The sequence below is a fragment of the Arvicanthis niloticus genome, chromosome 10, assembly GCF_011762505.2.
Source record: "Arvicanthis niloticus isolate mArvNil1 chromosome 10, mArvNil1.pat.X, whole genome shotgun sequence".
In the NCBI taxonomy this organism is placed as follows: domain Eukaryota; kingdom Metazoa; phylum Chordata; class Mammalia; order Rodentia; family Muridae; genus Arvicanthis; species Arvicanthis niloticus.
This window is the reverse complement of record NC_047667.1, coordinates 47,453,984-47,474,981: the sequence shown is the minus strand read 5'-3', so window position 1 is coordinate 47,474,981 and position 20,998 is coordinate 47,453,984. Positions and strand designations below refer to the sequence as shown.

The 20,998-nt window shown below is 40.1% G+C and overlaps 1 protein-coding gene and 1 pseudogene across 3 annotated transcripts in view; one reads left to right on the top strand and one right to left on the bottom strand.

Annotated features, from left to right (window-relative positions):
* Rabgap1l (RAB GTPase activating protein 1 like) overlaps positions 1–20,998 on the top strand; it is a 551,680-nt gene that overhangs the window by 124,966 nt on the left and 405,716 nt on the right. The gene's annotated exons all lie outside the window — the stretch shown is intronic.
* On the bottom strand, positions 1,790–20,844 carry LOC117716382 (heterogeneous nuclear ribonucleoproteins A2/B1 pseudogene; annotated as a pseudogene).

The window sequence follows — 20,998 nt, the reverse complement described above, 5'->3', positions numbered from 1 at the left end:
TAATTTTAAGTTGACAATATAAAGAGCCTTAACACATGTGCTAACACTTGTTTGAAATCTAGATTTTGTCCCAATTTTATCTCTTGCTAACATAACATCATAGAGAACTGCAGCTAACTTTCGAATATGTCTCTGAAAATGTCCAGAACCAGCCTTCCAAATGAAGACTTATTTCCAATATTGGATTGATTTCTAGACCAGTCTGTGATTGAGTCCAAATAACTGGTCACTTTCAAGAAAAATGTAAGAGTCATTATAACTTCTCTTTTTGATTCTCTGTTCTACAAGGTCTAAAAACTTGAGGCAAGGCAGCTTGTCCCATCTGTGACATAGGAAAGCAAAGGTGGGTTGGGAACATATGTCCAATACAACTTCTCAGTCACCATTGTCAGGGCACTCAGCAAGCTCACAGGACAGCATCATTCTTTGTCCAGGCATCAGCATGTTTCACCTGTCACTTTGGCAGCCACCATGCTCCTTCAGCATCCTGTAGAAAAAACATAAACATGCCCTCTTCCCCATATTAAATACCTGATTGGGATCATGCCATATGCCATTAAGTGGACCCTTCCCTTTCACCTTTGCATAAGTATGCCTAGTTGTAGAGTGTCATAGACACTCAGCAGAAAGTTCCTTGGCATCCACATTTTAAAAAAATTTTAAAATAAGAAGAACATGATTTAAATAAATTGTGGTATACAGGGATATACCTCTTCCTTTTTTATTTTATTAAGATACGTTTTAAAGTTCCATAGGCCCTGTCCACAGTTCCTTGTCCTTGAGGATTATAAGGAATCCCAGTAATATGAGTAATATTAAATTGTTGAGAAAAAGTCTCAAATGCTCGACTGCAATAGCCAGTTCCATTTGTTACTTGTAATAATTAAAACCGATCTGTCTTGTGTTATGGAGGCACCATCTTCCCGACTAGACAGGGCCTGAGGCCATGAAAGGCACCATGTTCTAGCTGCTGTGCCAGCTCAGGCAGGCCAGAACATTGTCCCTGGCACCCATGAGACACCAGCATGGGAGATGGCTCCACTAATCTTCCACATTGTCTCCACAAGGTTGGGCTGAGCCCAGACCATCCCGCCATCCACGTGGTACCTGGTAGAAAAGAGACTCTAATATTTAAAGATTATTCAATAGCTTTATATATTTGGTAATGCTCAAATAACAAGACGCCCACACAATTAGATACCTAGGTATTACAACTACCTTAGACTGCTGGAGACACGTGTACATCCGTGACATTCCCCCCTCCTCTTCCTCCTTCCTATCTCCTCCTCTTCCTTTTCCTTAGTCCTCCCACATTAGCTCCTCCCCAAACACCAAGTTTAATATAGCGGGAAATATACCACTACCCCATTATCTGTTGTTGTTATTATTGGATAGTTTATTTATCTACATTTCAGATGTTATCCTTGTTCCCCCCCCCCCAGAAACCCCTTATCCCATCCCCTTTCTTCCTATTTCTATGAGGGTGTACCCCCACCCATCCACCCATTCCCACTTCCCCATCCTTGAATTCCCCCACACTGGGGCATTCAGACTTCAAGAGACCAAGGCCCTTCTCTCCCACTGATGCCCAACAAGGCCATCCTCCCCTACATAGACAGCTTGAGCCATAGGTCTCTCCAGGTGTGTTCCCAGGCTGGCTATTTAGACCCTGGGAACTCTGGTTGGTTAGTATTGTTGCTCTCCCCATGGGGCCACAAGCCACTTCAGCTCCTTCAGTCTTCTCTCTAACTCCTCCATTGGGAACCTTGTGATCAGTTCAATGGTTCCTCTAATGCATTTGGGATGACTGCCTCAAAGTAATCTGCAGCTTGCCTGACAACTCCTTGCTTTTTCTCCTGCTAAGAACTAGCTGTTTCTGTTTTGTTTTAAACCTTCTGCTACCATATCCACCACTTCCACGTCCATAGCCACAACCATAGGGACTTCCTGAGCATCTTCCACCAAAACTGCCCTGCTTCATGGGTCCATAATTTGATTGCTGCTGTCCACTATAATTTCCAAAGTCAGTATAGTTCCTACCACCACTATAGTTGCCTCCACCAAAATCTCCTCCTTCATTGTAACCATCATATCCTTCTCCACCACCACTACCATATCTACCACCTTGGTTTCCATATCCCTGTCCACCACCTCCATAACCTCCTCTACTACTGTAACCAGGACCACCACCATAGTTGCCACCATCACCTCCAAATCCATTATATCCACCATCACCACCTCCATAACTACCTCTGCTGCCACCACCTTCACCACCATAGCCTCCTCTTCCACCAAAGTTTTCTCCACAACCAAAGTGCCTTCTATCACCTCCATACTTTCCTCCAAGACCCATGAAGTTGCCAGACCCACTTCCATGACCTCTCAGTGATCCAGCAGACTGCATTTCTTGTTTAGAAAGGGCCTTTTTTGCTTCACAATTATGCCCACTAATAGTGTAGTATTTCTGAACAACAATTTTATTCACTGTGTCATGATCATCAAAAGTTACAAAAGCAAATCCTCTCTCTTTCCCACTCTGCCTGTCTTCCATAACTTCAGTGGTTTCAATCTTGTCATACTTTTCAAAGTAGTCTCTCAGATTATATTCTTCCGTATCCTCTTTGATACCACCAACAAAAATTTTCTTGACTGTTAAGAGGGCACCAGGCTTTACAGAATCCTCTCTAGAAACAGCTGTCTTTGGTTCCATCAGACACCCATCAACCTTGTGGGGGCGAGCACACATTGTAGCATCCACCTCTTCAGCACAAGAGCAGGTCACAAAACCAAAGCCTCTGGAACGTTTTGTTTGGGGATCTCTCATTACCATACGGTTTGTAAGTGTACCTCATTTCTCAAAATGTTCTTTTAAGCTATCATCTGTGGTTTCAAAGCTCAGACCACCAATAAACAGCTTCTTCAGTGGCTCTCGTTCCTTTGCATCATGGCCCTCTATTTGAGACCAGACTCGCCTCTTCCAACTTGAGTTCAATATCCAGGCTCTCTATCTATAGATGATAGATACGGGTACGGGTACGGGTACGGGTACAGATAGGGATAGGGATAGGGACAGGGACAGGGACAGGGACAGAGACAGAGACAGACACAGAGATAGAGATAGATATTGTATGTAGTCTGTCACATTCAGGGCAATGTTAGTAAGCTGAAACCATTCAATAGTTAAAATTAGGAGATGGGCAACAACTTAGATATTATTTATATGTAATCAATATATAATGCTTTAATTTAGTTATATCCAACTATTCCATGTATGCTTCTGGAAACTGAGACTCTTGAGACTGTGATGGTGTCAAGACCACCACTACTTTATAATAATGACCTTTGAAGAGTTAATTAGGGCCAGCTGGAGCCAGATTGAGGGTTTGTAATGAAGTCACACTGTATCTGCTGTATCCTATGAACTCAGAGCTTTTCCTTTAATTCCTTTGTCAGTGGTACTTTCAGCTGGAAGGTGAAGGCACCCGAGTTGCATGGTTCTGAGTTCTTGCCTCTTAGCATAAGGTCCTGGTGATACTTCCTCAGAGAACTCTAGCTAATGTGAGCTCTTCATCCTCTATTTTTCTAGGGAGTCTTTCTTACACATGAAGATAGGGTTAACCTCCCACCATCTTGCTTTAATCATTTTTAAAACATACCAGGGTAATGCTTTTTTAAAATAACGTGTTAGAGTATGAATTCCTCAGGGGCAGATGGTATTTTATTCATTTTTGAGTTTTCATTGCTGATTTGTGGTAAGTGTTAAGTAAATGTTTGCTTAATGAATACAAATATTTTTGAAAGTTAGATTTAGAAAACAACAACATCTTTTTGGCTTTGTAGATCTGCTAATAGTATACGTGCTGCAGTAACGAATATGTGTTTATGAAGGAACTAATATAGCAGCCTTCAGACTGCTGTGTCAGATGCCTGCTTGTGAAAGTGTCCTTTGACTGGTTTCAGAAAATCTAGATTTTGAGAGGATTTTCATTATTTTGTAAGTGCTAAGGTTAACTGAGTAAGTGTAGGTTCTCTGACCTTGAAATGTTTGAGCTAACAGGACGGTTTATACCAAACACCTTTCTTCTCCTGACTGTGGAATGTTGAAATGTGTTGGGCAGAGACATTCTCCTGACCAACCACAGTAGAATCTAGACACTGGATCTGGAGAGATGGCTCATCAGTTAAGAGGCTTGCTGTTCTTCTTTTGCTCTTGGTTGTGAGTACTGAGAGGGATAGTGGACATGGAGCCTCACCCCTAACCAAGAGCTATCTGCTCTTGATAACCTGCTGGTAAAGGGAAAAATCAGTTTTTCCAATGGAATGTCTCTGGGTATACCAACCCCACTCCAGGACATTCCTCATGCCCAGGAGTAGTTAGCCAGCACAAAATGGACTTAGTGGTGTTTTTGTGGGCTTTTCATTTAATTTTGCTTTGCTTGGTCATTTTGTTTTATTTTGTTTTTTGCTTGTTTGTTTTGATTTTCATTTTGTGGTTTTTTTGCATCTTTTTTGTTTTTGTTTTGTTTTGAAAAGTGTATATGAAAGAAAACATAAAATTCAGTGGATGGGTGTTAGAAAAAAATCTAAGAGTAGTTGGGGTATGGGGAAGTATCATATTGTATGAATATTTTTTAATTAAAAAAGTGTTTGCTGCTCTTGGGAAGATACAGGATTTGTAAAGTTCAGTTCTCAGTACTCACACCAGGCATCTCACAACCACCTCCATCTCTAGGGGATCTGACATTCTCTTCTGACTTCTTTAAACACCCTCATACATGAGCAGATAAACACACATACAAATGCAAAAATAAGTACTAAAATCAATCTTAAAAATACTGTAGATCTGGATTTATTATGAACTTTACTAGTAGACAACACACTGTACATGGAAGTGATTCATTGTTGGATAATTTTGTTCTGTGTGTCTGTGTGAGAGTGGACTTTTAGATGCATGTGTGAGTTCTTTTTCTTTTTTCCTCCATAAACCTCACTACTCCTACCTAGAACTATACTATGGTGGTTTCGCGTTGTATCCTTTTGCTGTGATAAATCTTAGCTGTGTGGTTGACTGTTCAGAATCCTGTGAGTCCGTGCAGAAAGGATTCTGCAACTCGGAACTCTGGGAATGACCTTGAATCTCCTGACTCAAATAATTCTGCTTTTTCAGTGGGAGTATGATGATATGATGAGAAATACCAAGAACTAATGTTCCATTCAGACAATTAAAAGTGGTTCATTGGTAGTGTGTCTCAGTATCTATTTTAGCCTGAGTGTTCATCAAAAAGTTCCTCAGAGGAGGTGGCTTTTAAATTGAGATCTGAGTGACAGGAGGAAGTCATGCATAAGAAAGAGGGTGAGAGAACATTTCAGGAGAGAACAGTGCAGAGACTAAAAGGCAAAACTGTGTTTAAAGATTGTAGAGAAAGATGGGTTACTTAAAAATAGGGGCAGCCTAGGGAGCGAGTGGGTATTCACCAGCATCGGGCAACCTTGAAACACATACAGGAGGCTGTAATTCTAAATAGTATTTATCATGACTATTTGTATGGTTTTGAACACATTAAAGAATTTGATCATTTATAACATGATTGATCATTAACTTCCATGTTTCTTCCTTGACAGTTTACAGTAAGTTTGTAGCTTTTATAAGATTAGAAATGTATAACTTTATCCCTGTTAGTTTTAGCCTTAAAAAAATATAACAATTTCTGAATTGAAGCATTTTAGTATCAAAACAAAACTTTTAAGTCCACAAAGAGTCTAGGAACTGTCCTGATCATTTTATAGAACACCATTACAGAATATAACAGTTTCTTATATGACTCAGTTTATCAAAATAGCTAAAGCTTAACAAAATTTGCAAATACAAGGAAACCAGACATATATTCTTAAGCTTGAATAGACCTTAGGTAAAGAGAAGCATTCTTTAGGTCAGTGGCACTCAATCTTCATAGTGTTGCACATCTTTAATAGAGTTCCCTATGCTGTGGGGATCCCTAATCATAGAATCATTCTCATTGTTATTCACACTTTCAGTTTTGCCACTGTTATAAACTGCAATGTAAATGTCTGACAAGTACACTAGGCTACCCCAGTGAAAGGGTCTTGTGATTCCCGAAGGGTCACAACCTCATTGTCGTGCTGTATCATAAGATAGGAATACCCCAGCCTCTGGTGTTTTAGTGTTTGCTGCTTGTGTTATTGCATGCTATTTATCTATTTCTCAAGATTATATATTAATAAAAATGTCATAATAAAACATTTTATAAATTTAAAAATCTCATAGCCTTATAAATTTAAATACTTTTAAAGGCTCTTCTCTAAAAGTATCTATTTTTTTTTAATTTAAATTTTCTGTAAAACTTGAAAATTTCCTTTTAAATATGTTTAAATTCTCTCAACTGAGTGCTCCTGCAATATCAAAAATAAAATAACTTTTTACTTCAAGAAGGAAAAAGTAGGGCACACCTACAATTTTTATAGGGCAAAACCAAGCTCCCAACAGTGCAAACAATTCAGTGCTCAATATCTGGAAATCATTTGTAGTCCTCTAGGGTTTAGGTTACTTGTCTGGCCACACCCTGGGCAGACATAGTCTGTCTTTGTGGTCCCAGCCAGCTCGATTTCATTACAGCTGGTATTTTTGATGATTATCACATGGCACCAGCATTTCCAAAACTGCTAGGGCACCCCATTGGAACTCCAATGGCTCTCTTTAGGAAGTCCAGCCCTGCCACACACTGGCAACCCTCAGCTGTTCTCCATGATCTCTTCATATCTTTAAAACCAATATCACCAGGTGACTCATATTACAAAGTGTGCTTGCCAGTGTAAGGTACATTCTTGTGTATGAATGGAGGTGCAGTTTTAATAGTTTATTAAACAACCATTGAATTTAAATCTTATCTTTTATAAACTTTATTTTTATAATAAGAATTATTGTACAAAAATCTCTCCTAATCCTACATATCTTGGGGAACTGTTATGGCTTCCTTGGTTGGCCCATTCCACATGGTCTTAGTCAGGGGTTCTATTCCTGCACAAAATATCATGATCAAGAAGCAAGTTGGGGAGGAAAAGCTTTATTTAGCTTACACTTCCACATTGCTGTTCATCACCAAAGGAAGTCAGGACTGGAACTCAAGCAGGTCAGGAGGCAGGAGCTGATGCAGAGGCCATGGAGGGATGGTACTTACTGGCTTGCTTCTCCTGGCTTGCTCAGCTTGCTTTCTTATAGAACCCAAGACTACCTGACCAGGGATGGCACTACCCACAATAGGTCCTCCCACCCTTGATCACTAATTGAGAAAATGCCTTACAGCTGGATCTCATGGAGGCATTTTCTCAAGGGAGGTTCCTTTCTCTGTGATAACTCCAGCTTGTGTCAAGTTGACGTACAAAACCAGCCAGTACACACATGCTCACCGTTAATCAAGATGGTGGTGAAATCACTTGTCATCCATCTTCTCCAACCCTAGCAAAGATGGCTGTTAGCCATGTGGCTGCTCGAAGGTGGTTGTGAAGTCACATAACATTCACCCTCTCCAACCCTAGCACAGATGGTGACCAGCTTTGTGGCTACCTAAAGATGGCAGGAAGCCACATGTTGCTTATATCCCAAAATGGGATCATGCCAGTTGGTTTTTAAATATGCTTGGGTCTAGAGGACCGAGAGCCATAACCTGACTCTAGAACCAAATTTTCAACAAAGTAGAACAACATAACACAACTTTAATGTTACCTACACTCAAAAGACATCTGAATTCCAGCTAACTTGAATTCATTGACACTAGAGCTCAAGGATCATTTGTTAGCCTCAGCCATAAAAGCTGTCATTGTAGTGATGTTGACTGGTGGCTGGTGGCAGCAGAAACAGCAAACAAACCCATACACATACACAAAAATCAGCAAAACTTTCCAAAAACAAAACAGACAGACCAAACTTTCTGGACAAACCAAAAACTTTCCAAACAGCTAGAACCAGGATGGATGGATGTCTCACTCTTTGCCAAGGACAGGAGGCTATTGGGATCCTGTTGAACTTCCTCCACATCTCAGATAGGGATTCCACAGAACAGATCAAGACTGTGACTAGCCATGAGGTCTCTGTAGATGCTTGTGCTTTTCTCAGCACAGCAGTTACCCTGATAGTTCATGGACCAAAAGTAGCCTTGGACCTTGGTCTGAAGGCATGTGCCTTCTAAAGCAGACCCTTAGCCCTGGAGTTCCAGAGTGAAGGTCCAGCTTTAGAATTTGGTGGTCTGAATCTTGCTGGGGCCTTCATAAAAGGTAATCCCACTAGTTGAGAATAAGACTACCACCTCAACTTAAAGCCAGATTTGAAGCAAGCTTTAATTAAAGATTGGCCAGGTGGATGGACTTCAGTCAGGTTCATTTCTGGGTTTTCAGAAACTGAAAACAGATTTCCTCCAAGGTGTTTTTTTTTCTTTTTTTCTTTTTTTTCTGATTTGGTTTCATATTAGTCAAAAGATGAAATGCTCTTTTGATGAGTTACAATCCCTGAACTTGGGCACTTGCATGTTTTGAGGGAAATTACCTGATTTCTCACCTTTCTCTTTCTGGTGTTTTTCTCCAAGTTATTGTATATTTTTGAGCTATTCTACAAATGCAACAGAAACAAAGCTGTACTAATTAAGACATAGTTGCAGCACTTAAAACAGGTATCAGGAGAGAAGAAGAGACCTAGAGAGCATGAATTTAATGTCTGAACAGTTGTTTTCATGGAAACATTATAGATTCTCTCATTCTCTCTCTCTCTCTCTCTCTCTCTCTCTCTCTCTCTCTCTCTCTCTCTCTCTCTCTCTCTCTCTCTCTCTCTGACACACACACACACACACACACACACACACACACAAACTAAATAGAAAGGTGTTGAGGGCCAGGCTAGAGGAAGAACAAAGCAGCTTTAGAACTCATGGAATGCAGCTGACCAGTTAGCACAACCACAGTGTGTCTTGAAGGAGCAGGGCCCCTAGGACCTGTCCCTCATAATGTATGAGTTGTATGGAAACTCTAAGGAGATTTCTAGCCACCCACTGGGCAGTGTCATTGGCACTTATAAGAATAGTGCATGATTTGTTTTCAAGCATTGCTGCTGGCAGTGCTTAATGATTCAATCACCACCCTTGGGAAAAACTTAGAAATGTAGATTGTTAGCAATAACCGCCATCCTTAGAAAGAATTTGGAGGTATATATTGTAGTAAAGTTAGTTTAAGATGTTTTTGCTAGTGGCTCTGATGTAGGAAATCATGAGGAAAAAATTGGAAAGACACTTTTGATTACTGAGCAAGGGATGTTTTTAATGTCATAGAACAAGAGCAGTGGTGGACTGACTAGTGCTATCTGAAGTATACTACCTTTTGCTAAAGCTGAGCTGGTGAGAAAGGTGATGATTAATTTCTTGTACCCATTTTTGCCCTCAGTTTCTTGATATGGTTTAATAAAAAAATTGTTAATGAGTAATTGTGCACCCTAAGAATTTAAAGTAGAAATGATTATTTTTTTACATAAAAGTTTAGACTATGATTACATTTTTTTAAAATTTTATTTTATATTTTATTTACATTTAAGATGCCATCCCCTTTCCACATTTCCCCTCCTTAGAACACCCCTGTCTCATGCCCCCCTTTCCTTTTTGCTTTTATACGATTTTTTAAAAATGTTAATCAAAGGATTTCTAAGTTTGGTAATGCTCAATCAGAAGCGTAACCCAATACCCAACCTAGATATAAAAACTATATGATTACGTTTTAAGATAAATAATAAAACAATGATTCTTTTTTTGTAACCATAAATTTCAGCCTGTCAATAAGAGAAGCTAGCTGAGAAAATTATCTTGTTTTCTAACACTTTGTTGGTCTATAACAAGTTGCTTAGTTACGAGTGTATATGGGTTCTTGGGAATAATTTGTCTTATTTTAAAATCATGGCACATAAAACATTTGATATCCTTACATAAGGATATTGGGAACATGTTTTTTGTTATGTCTACTCATTGTAATTGTTCACTAGAAGAAAAATATAATATAATCACTTTGTAATTTTTATACTGCTTGAAAAACTTTTCTGAGATATATAAGCTGTGGGAGAAAAAATAAAGTGGTTGGAGCTTTGCTCCATCCATCAAATCTGTTTTTGTGTATGTGCATAAAGTGGTTGGAGCTTTGTTCCATCCACTAAATGTGTGGTATGTGTATGTCTGTGTATATCTGTGTGTGTGTGTGTGTGGGTGTGTATGTATGTATGTACGTACGTATGTATGTAAGTAAAGTGGTTGGAGCTTTGCAACATCCACCAGATGTGTGGTATGTGTATGTCTGTGTATCTCTGTGCGTGCGTGCGTGCGTGCGTGCGTGCGTGCGTGTGCATGCCGGCATGCCTGTGCACAGGTGCACTTCTCACTGGCCTCAGAGAGTCAAACTTTGTTCCCTCAGAGAAAAGTCTGCTGAGTGATCAATTGCTGACTCTATGTCTGGTCTCAGTTTTCCCTGGATGTCAAAGCTGGACTTTGACAGAAAGGACTAGCCAGTTTTCATGGGTGGAATTAGCAAAGGAAGTAGAATTACCCTATCTCCTACCTGTATTTTGTAAGGTTTGGAGACGGAAAAGGCTTTTGACTATCTCCACTTACAACAACAACAACTACTACTTCTTGTTCTTCTTCTTGTTCTTCTTCTTGTTCTTCTTCTTGTTCTTCTTCTTGTTCTTCTTCTTGTTCTTCTTGTTCTTCTTCTTGTTCTTCTTCTTGTTCTTCTTGTTCTTGTTCTTCTTGTTCTTGTTCTTCTTGTTCTTCTTGTTCTTCTTCTTGTTCTTCTTCTTGTTCTTCTTCTTGTTCTTCTTCTTGTTCTTCTTGTTCTTCTTGTTCTTCTTCTTCTTCTTCTTCTTCTTCTTCTTCTTCTTCTTCTTCTTCTTCTTCTTCTTCTTCTTCTTCCTCTTCCTCTTCCTCTTCCTCTTCCTCTTCCTCTTCTTCTTCCTCCTCCTCCTCCTCCTCCCCTTCTTCCCCCCCCCTCTCTCTCTCTCTCTCTCTCTCTCTCTTTCTCTCTCATATTTTATTTACTTTTCAGATGTTATCCTCTTTCCCAATTTCTCACCCCCCAGAAACCCCCATCCTATTCCCCCCTTTCCTGCTTCTATGAGGGTGTGCCCCACCCACCCATTTATACCTCCCCACCCTTGAATTCCCCCAGACTGGGGGGTTCAGCTTTCATGAGACCAGCTCATTCTTGCATCCTATACCAGTGCTCTAATGTTTTGTATTACTAGTGTTCATTTTAAAAATCAAGATGACTAATATCCTCATAGTTCTTTTATTTTGCCAGTTATAGGGACGAAATTTGCTTGTAGTTTCTTGCTTATTTCTCACAACTCATAAGTAAAACAGGCAGTGTGATTTTCTTGATTTTAGAGAAAGAAAACCAAAGCACAGAGGGATTAAGTGATACTTGACCGAGACCATAGCCACTAAGTTAGGAAACTGACTTCCTCCAGAAAGCTTGTTTGTAGGTTCTACACATCATCATGATATATCAAATATAGTTTCCTTTACTATATCCTTTCCAGAGGTTTGTATGTTTATTCAAGGCCAGTGATTAAAAATGCATAATTTGTTAAAATTAATTTAATTAGTATAATTAAAATATTTTATTGACAAATACTAAGACTCTACAAGTGAAGTTCCTGGATCAAATACATTTGGACTATAGCACTTTAATTCTTATTTCTCTAACTTTTAGATCCACCAATAACTTTCTTCTTTCCTACAATTTTTTGTTCCTTCTTTTAAAAATAAGCTATCAAGTTTAATCTGTGCCACCCACATCTTTCTGAGTGTGGGACCATCTACTGTAGTATGCTCAGTCTACAAGGGGCCACACTTTTAAGGGATACTGATGTTTTTCAAGGTAATTTTAAAAAGGCACTTGTTTTTTTCTAGTTGTATTGACTTTTCTTCCCTTTTTTATTAATGTTTAATTAATTATTAAACATTTACATAGTGCTATTATTTATAACATTTATATCTACTTATCTATAGTGAATTGAATCTAAAAAGAGGGAACAGTTAGCACAGTATGGATATAACTCCTAATAACCCTTAGTCTGTGTTTTAAGACAAAGTCAAACTCTTTAGGCTGTATAGATGGGATAAGGATCTCTATTCTTTTCTGTCATGTTTTTCCACTTGCTGGCATGTTTGCTGTGTGTTTTGTGGCCTTTGGTCCTTTATGTTTTTCATTCTTCTTTCTCTGTGTTTGTCTTTTATTTATCTAGGAGTTTTGCCTTAACCTTATACAGTAGTTTTTCTCCTTTTGCTTCACTTCCTCTTTCCCAGCGGGCCAGTCGGTAAGTATCTATAAAGTCATGGTTGTAGATTTTTTGGCCAAGAAGATAGGTCTGGTATACATTTTGGAATTACTTAATTATTAATTTAATTGTGCTTGTACATAAAGGGAAATTACACTTTTTGGATCCTGTCATTTTGATCTGTGGCCCAGATATTAGTGGGCATGTTGCTTTAAATGGCTTTGCTTTTTTAGTTTTGGCTCTGGCTGCTAGCATTTAATAGAAATTGTTATTTGACATACATACTGGTATCTTCTAAATGCCAAATACAGACTCTTTTATAAAACATATTATGGAAAACTGTAAGGAGAAGGAATATTTAACCCTGTATTTCAGCTAAGGTTACACTCTTAACTTTCTGTCAGTCATTTGCAGGATACAATGACTTAACAAATGACTTGAACAAATTACTTAACCCTTCTGTGCTACAGTTTTGTCATTTGCAAAGTGGGCAAACTCTTTAAATGATAGAGATGATTAAATGAGTGAATATCTATACAAATTTTATAAGCTATATAATAGTGCCTGGAGTAAGATTGAGTTTTAAAAGGAAGATATTCAGTAGAAGCCTGTTCCCTTTTGTGATGGCTAATCCCGATTGTCATCTTGACAAACTTGGGGAGAAAGAAGCTCAACTGAAGAAGTAATCTACTTTAGACATGCCTGTGGGCATTTTTGGGGTGAGGGAGCATTTTTAAAATTGTTAATTGATGTTGGAGGACCAAGGTCACTGTGGGTGGTACCATACCTAGAGATGTGGGCCTGGGCTGTCTAAGAGAGGTCACTGAATATAAGCCTGGGAGTGAACCAGCAAGCATGTTTTACCGTGGTCTCTGCTTCAGTTCCTACTGCCAGGTTATGATATGGAAGTATAGGATGAAGTATGTATGCCCTTTTCTTCCCAGCTTGCATTTGGTCATACATAGTGTTTATCACAGCAACAGAAAAGCAAACTAAGACCCGTCTTTGAAATTCTTTTTTTTTTTCTTTTCAAATATTTAACTTTTAACTCACTGCCACTTATTCTGTAATTAATTATTTCTCAGGAATTAGTGATGGAAAGTAATTGGAGATTGCCAGAATGAAACTACATTGCTGTTATCTGTGATAATTTTATGACTAACTAGTAAGGATTTATAATGATATATTTTAATATATATGGCAATAGAGACTATTTAAAATATAAGAATCCCTCTCATATCATTATCCATACTTTTATAAAGTCTTTTATTGATTCATTGTGAATTTCACATCATGCAACCCAATCCTATTCACCTCTACATCCCTTTGTATTTGCCTCCACCCTTGTAACCTCTCACAAAATAAAAAATAAAAATGAAGATAAAACAGAACAAAGATTTTCATCATGGAAGCTGTAATGTGTTACAGTGCAGCCCACAGTACATCCTTTTCTCCACAGTTCTTTACTTGCAAATGTTCATTGCAGTAAGTTATTGGTCTGGTTCGAGGCCTCTGGCTTCTGCTACATCATCAATATTAGATACTCTTTCAGACTCCTCTGCAACCTGGGGTGCAGGTTTGCTGGGAGAATAACTTGGAGACATAGGTCTTGTTGAGGGTCTAACCTGGAAACTCTGGTCTTGTTGGGGATTAGCCTAGAGACTGGAGATAGGCTTAGGTTTTGTTGGAGGGCAACTTGAAAACTAATGCTAAGTACCAGCCTGTTAGTTTACCTGAGTTCAAATTTAGGTCAAATTTTCTAAAATGGAGTCTGAATTTAAAGGATTTGGCATCTCAGGAGAAGGGAGAGAGATATAGTCCTGTTGGAGTGAGACTCATAACCTGTCATTTGGGTTTTGTTCAGGTTTGTTTGCAATGTGGGTATCCCAAGGTTTTTTTTTTTTTTTTTTCCTAGATTTTTTTACATGTGGATAGATGGTGGATCAACTATTTTTAGGGAGGAATGAGACCCAAAACCTCTCACTCTGTCATCTGTTGATACCAAGCAAGTTTTAAACTATTGTCTTTGAATCTCTGTCTGTACAGTCTTATCAGCAGATAATTCTAAAAAACTTTTTATTGGATGCTCTATAACCCATTCAAATTATCTGAAGGAGGTTCAGGGTTCAAGAGTTAGGAGCTATCTCAAGTGTCATGACAAATATCATTGGAGTAGTGTTACTTTTGAAATTCACAATGATTGTTATTATAATTAGAAAAAAGTTTAAGGACACCTGTAGGATATTTGGCATAATCATAACACCTTTCTGCTTTGCATAGTGAGATTATAAATTTAAAGAATGCTGCTCTGTTGACCTTTGATGCTGCAGATAATGCTGATAAAATTATCCATGGCCTGAGCTCAGTATTCCCATTTTGGACAAACCTCAGGAATGGCATATATAGCTTGACCAGGCTAGCCCTTCTTGTTCTGGGAATACTTTTATTCCTGCCCATCATTTTAAAGCTTATCTTTAACAACATCAACATGTTGGCAGCCAGAGTACATGGCTTAAACCTGAAAATGGACCCCCAGACAGAGTTATTAAATTAACAGGCTGGCAAGCCAAGGATGGGTAAGATACTGCACAGAGCCTTACCAACCTAAGACATAAGTGCATTGCCTTTTATAATGCATATTGCATGACGGGTAAGGAAGGCATTCTTGTCAGAACAACCTAAGACAGGCTAAGTCTTGTTAACGAAATAAAAAAGGGGGAGAGGTGGAGAGCCTTTGGGGCTGCTTGGCAAGAATCTGACATAGGCCAAGGACAAGGAAATGGGCTGCTTGGCAGGAATATGACCTTGGCCAAGGACAAGGAAGTAGGCTTCAAGCAGGAATCTGACATTAGACTAGAACAAAGAAGTAATTTTAGGTAGGAGTCTTAATTGTAGGCTACAACAAAGAAGTAATCTCAGACAGGAATCTAAATATTAGGCCAGAACAAAGAAGTAATTTTAGGCAGGAATCTAAATTTTAGGCTAGAACAAGGAAGTAGGCTTCAGACATGAAAATGACCTTGGGCTAGGACAGGGAAGTAGGCTCAGATACTTTGGTCATCCTGATAAGCCTTTAGAAATAGTGATCATGGGAGTGTTCACATAACTGGGATTAATGCCTTGCTTTTTCTTTGGCTATTTGTGCTTATTTTATTGCTTGTTTCTTGACTATTTGCATCTATTGTATTGCTAGACCCTCAAACCTAGAACTGACCTTAATACATGCATGTAATCAAAATGGTATAAAAGCATAAAGGAAGAGGGGGTACAGGATGGGGGTTCTAGGGAGGGGAAATGGGGAAAGGGGATGACATCTGTATTGTAAATAAATAAAATATCCAATTAAAAAAAACCTTTTTATTGGCTCTTTGTGAATTTTACATCATGCACCAAATCCCATTCATCCCTTCCTCCCCTATACCTGTCTTCCACCCATGCAGACTCCCCTGAAATAGAGAAAAAAATCTCATTGTGGAAGTTATAATGTGTCACAGTGTGTCCCACAGTATATACCCTTTTTGTTCACACCCTTTGTTTGCAAATGCTCATTACAATGAATCATTGGTCTAATACTAGGCATCTACCTTCTGTTACTCTATCAATACTGGAACCTCACTTGGTGGGACTTGGATATTCTGTTGTTGCCCTGTGTCATGGAGATCTGGGATCTGGCCCTAAGAGGTATCTGAGCTGGTGAGCCCACCAGCTCTCCTAGTCTCATGCCCTCAGGGTTAGCTGATCAGCAACATCCCCCGCTTTCACCCCCACAACCCAGCAACTAGGGACAGTTGTACTCTTCTTACTGCCCAGCAGACCAGAGGCCCCCTTAGGGCCAGCTCACCTGCCAGAGCCAGCTCTACTGTGCTTGCTCAGGCAAGGTTCAAGGAGCCTGGTCTTCTGAGTACTGCTGTAGGTAAGGGGCAGAGACAGCTCTTCTACCTGCTGGGTAGAGCATCTCTTCCTTGCCCGTGCTGCTGTATGACAGATGAGTTGAGGGGCCAGCTCTCACACTCTCACACCATCAGGGTCAGTTTTACTATGCTGCCCAGGTAGGGTACAGGGCTTGCTCTCCTGAGTGCTGCAACAGGTAAGGGGCAGAAACAGTGTTCCTGCTCTCATGGCCCCAGGTCCAGCTGAGCCCTGGTGAAGGTTGAGCTGGCTCTGCACAGCCCCCAGACATTAATATGCCCTTGGGTGGAATCCCAGACCTCCTGAGCTTTTTTTTTTTTTTTTTTTTTTTTTTTTTTTTTTTATTGGATATTTTATTTACACTTCAGATGCCATCCCCTTTCCCCATCCCCCACCCCTTAGAAAACCTCTATCCCATGCCCCCTTTTCCTTTTTGCACTTATATATTTTTTAAAAATGTTAATCAAAGGCTTTATAAGTTTGGTATTACTCAATCAGAGGTGTAACCTACTACCCAACCTAGATATATCAACTATCTTTGACTGGTGGAGATACATGAACATCTGCCTCCCTGACTCCGCCCTCTTTCTCTCTTTCATCACCTAGCTTCTCCTCTCCTTCTCCTCCTCTTCTTACTCCTTCTCTACCTGTCAGTACTCCTCCCACCTTAGCTCCTCCTACATATCACCCTTCCTGTTAAAATGAAACTTTTCTCTCAAAATACAATTAGAGCATAATTATGCCAATTTGTACCAGTGAGGTACAAGATACCTCACTGGTCCTAATACCCAGTCCATCATTTTGTTGACTAACCAGCACCTCTGTCATCTATCCTAACTAAAACATTTAGTTCTGAACCTGGCTTTAAAATGAATGTCAGCTGACGACCATCCACTCAAATCTTTTCTCTCAAGGTAAATAGAAAGACAGCCCAACATTTACCACCTTAGTCCTCAAGCCCAGGGAATAGGCGCGCTGACTCTTCATTAGCTTCTTCAAGCTGATTATGGGCGTTGAGATATTAGAAGAGGAGTGGGGGGAAGAGCAAATTGACAAGCCTCTGATGCTGTGTCTTTACCGCCCCCAGATGGAATTCCCGGACCTCAGAGGTTTGAGCAGGTCTGCCCAGCTTTCTTGTTGAGTAGATACACCAAGGCTGATCATTCTGCAATATACAATTCTCAAAACAAATTTTAGTATCAAGATAGTTTTTTTAAAGAGGGCTGACATTTTATTAAGGATGTTGGTTCTAACCGCTTTTCTTTTTTTTCTCCTCTTTTACTGGATATAATATTTACATTTCAAATTTTATCCCCTTACCGCATTTCCCCCACCACCCAGGAACCCCTTATCCCATCCCCCCATCTCCTGCTTCTATGAGGGTGTTTACCCACCTACCTCCCAATCTCCCTCCCCACCGTCAGATTCCACTAACCCCCCCCCCCCCACTCAGTGCTCAGCCTTCAAGGTACCAATGACCTTGTCTCCCACCTATGCCCAACAAGGCCATCCTCCCCTACATATACAGCTGGAGTCATGCGTTTCTACATATGTGCTCCTAGGCTGGTGGTTTAGACCCTGGGGAGCTCTGGCTGGTTGGTATTGTTGCTCTCCTCATGGGGCCACCAACCCTTAAGGCTCCTTCAGTTTACTCTCTAACTTCTCCATTGGGAACCTTTGATCAGATTAATGGTTAGCTGGGAGTATCTGTCTCTGGGTATGTCAGACTCTGGGGGACCTCTAAGGAGACAGCCTTATCAGGCTGCTGTCAGCTTTCCCTTCCTGTCATCCATATCAGCGTCTGTTTTTGGTGACTGCGCATGGAATGAATACCCAGGTGGAATGGTCTCCATACAACCTCTCCTTCAGATTCTGTCCCACACTTTCTAAGTTTCTAAGTCTATGTGGACTTTCCGTTGTTTTTGTCCATGTCCAAGACGAGTCTTAGTCCATGGTGGTCTGATAAGGTACAAGGGATTATTTCAATCTTTTTGTATCTGTTGAGGCCTGTTTTGTGACCAATTATATGGTCTATTTTGGAGAAGGTACCATGAGGTGCTGAGAAGAAGGTATATTCTTTTGTTTTAGGATGAAATGTTCTGTAGATGTCAGTTAAGTCCAATTGGTTCATAACTTCTTTTAGTTTCATTGTGTCTCGGTTTAGTTTCTGTTTCCATGATCTGTCCATAGCTGAGAGTGGGGTGTTGAAATCTCCCACTATTATTGTGTAGGGTGCAATGTATGCTTCAAACTTTAGTAAAGTTTCTTTTATGTATGTGGGTGCCCTTACATTTGGGGCATAGATGTTGAGAATTTCGAGTTCCTCTTGGTACATTTTTCCTTTGATGAATATGAAGTGTCCTTCTTTATCTTTTTTGATTACTTCTGGTTGAAAACTGATTTTATTTGATACTAGAATAGCTACTCCCGCTTTTTTCTTGGGACCATTTGCTTGGAAGATTGTTTTCCAACCTTTTACTCTGAGGTAGTGTCTGTCTTTTCCACAAAGGTGCATTTCCTGAATGCAGCAAAATGTTGGGTCCTGTTTACGTATCCAGTCTGATAGTCTATGTCTTTTTATTGGAGAATTGAGTCCATTGATATTAAGAGATATTAAGGAAAAATGAGTGTTGTTTCCTGTTATTTTGTTATTGGCAGTGGAGATATGTTTGTGTAGCTACCTTCTTTTATGGCTTTTGGAAGATTACTTTCTTGCTTTTTCTAGGTTGTAGTTTTCTTCCTTGTGTTGGAGTTTTCCACCAGTTATCCTTTGAAGTGCTGGATTTGTGTTGAGATACTGTGTAAATTTGGATTTGTCATGGAATATTTTGGTTTCTCCATCAATAATGATTGATAGTTTTGCTGGGTATAGTAGTCTGGGCTGGCATTTGTGTTCTCTTAGGGTCTGTATGATATCGGTCCAGGATCTTCTGGCTTTTATGGTCTCTGGTGAGAAGTCTGGTGTAATTCTTATAGGTCTGCCTTTATATGTTACTTTGCCTTTTTCCCTTACTGCTTTTAGTATTTTTTCTTTGTTTTGTACATTTGATGTTTTGACTATTATGTGGCAGGAAGTATTTCTTTTCTGGTCTAAACTATTTGGAATTCTGTAGGCTTCTTGTATATTTATGGACATCTCTTTCTTTAGGTTAGGGAAGTTTTCCTCTATAATTTTGTTGAGGATATTTACTGGTCCTTTTAGTTGGGAGTCTTCCCCCTCATCTATACCTATTATCCTTAGGTTTGGCCTTCTCATTGTGTCTTGGATTTCTTGTATATTTTGGGTTAGTAGCTTTTTTTAGTTTGCATTTTCTTTGACAGTTGTGTCAATGTTTTCCATGGTATCTTCTGCATATGAGATTCTCTCTTCCATCTCTTGTATTCTGTTGGTGATACTTGTGTCTATGACTCCTGATCTTTTTTTAGGTTTTCTATCTCCAGGGTAGTCTCCTTTTGTGATTTCTTTATTGTTTCTACTTCCATTTTTAGATCCTGCATGGTTCTGTTTAATTCCTTTTCCTGTTTGGTTGTGTTTTCTTGCAATTCCTTAAGGGACTTTTGCGTTTCCTCTTTAAGGGTTTCTATCTGTCTACCAGTGTTCTTAAGTTCTTTGAGATTGTTATTTATGTCTTTCTTAAAGTCCTCTGTCATCGTCATGAGAAGTGATTTTAATTCTGAATCCTGCTTTTCTGGTGTGATGGGGTGTTCAGGGCTTGCTATGATGGGGGAACTGGGTTCTGATGATGTCATGTAACTTTGCTTTCTGTTGCTTAAGTTCTTGTGCTTGCCTTTCGCCATTTGGTTAACTCTAGTTAATGCCTGTACTTGCTGTCTCTGAGTGAAGCCTGCCTTTCCATTTATCTCGTTTGTGTCTAATCTCCTTGGGGTCCAGATGTCTCTGTGATCTTTTCCAGCTGCACTGAGTACAGTGGTACCTCTAGGATGCCTCAGGATATGGTGCCTCCAAGGTAGCAGTCCAGCTAGGTGTCTGCTGTTCTGGGTGCAGTGTCTCCTCTAGGATATCTCAGGATATGTTGTCTGAAGCTCTGAGTTCAATTGTTCCTCTGTGGCTCTGGGTTGAGTGGACCTTCCAGTATGTCTCAGGTGGAATCCGGGGTCCACACAACAGCAGACTGGGCAGAGGTCTGGTCTAGGCCTCAGATCCGGGAGAGGGGCAGAAGGGGAGTGCTAGTCCCTGGGTGGGGGGCGGGGGGATCTGAGCGCTCACAGCACCCAGCTGTGGGCTCAGGGCAGTGTGTGGGTCTTCCACCTAGGCTGGCTGTGGGATCCGTGGAGCCTCCAGGATGTCTCGTGCGGAATTCAGGGTCCACACAACAGCAGACCGGGCAGAGGTCTGGTCCAGGCCTCAGATCCGGGAGAGGGGCCCTCCCGACCGTTGATGGTAACAGACCCCTGCTACTGCAGGGCCATCGACCATGGTTGCAAGTGGCATCACTGGCTACTCACATCACTGCCATTGAGTCTTTAGTTCTGCATCTGTTTATTGTGCCCACATCCTTCTTTTTCTCTCTCTCTTTTTTTTTTTTTCCATTTTTCCATCACTTACTTGCTCTTTTTAGAGGCACGCAGGGTCTCTGAGTGTCTAAGGTCATTCTCAGGAGTGGTCTCAGGAGTGCTATGCCCTCCCTACTCGTGCATTATGGCTCCAGACAGTGGTCATCTGGGTCATGGTCTGCTCTCCATGAAAATTTTATCTGGGCACTAGTTGCTTGCTTTTGGTAGATACATAGCCATGCCTTTTGTTTT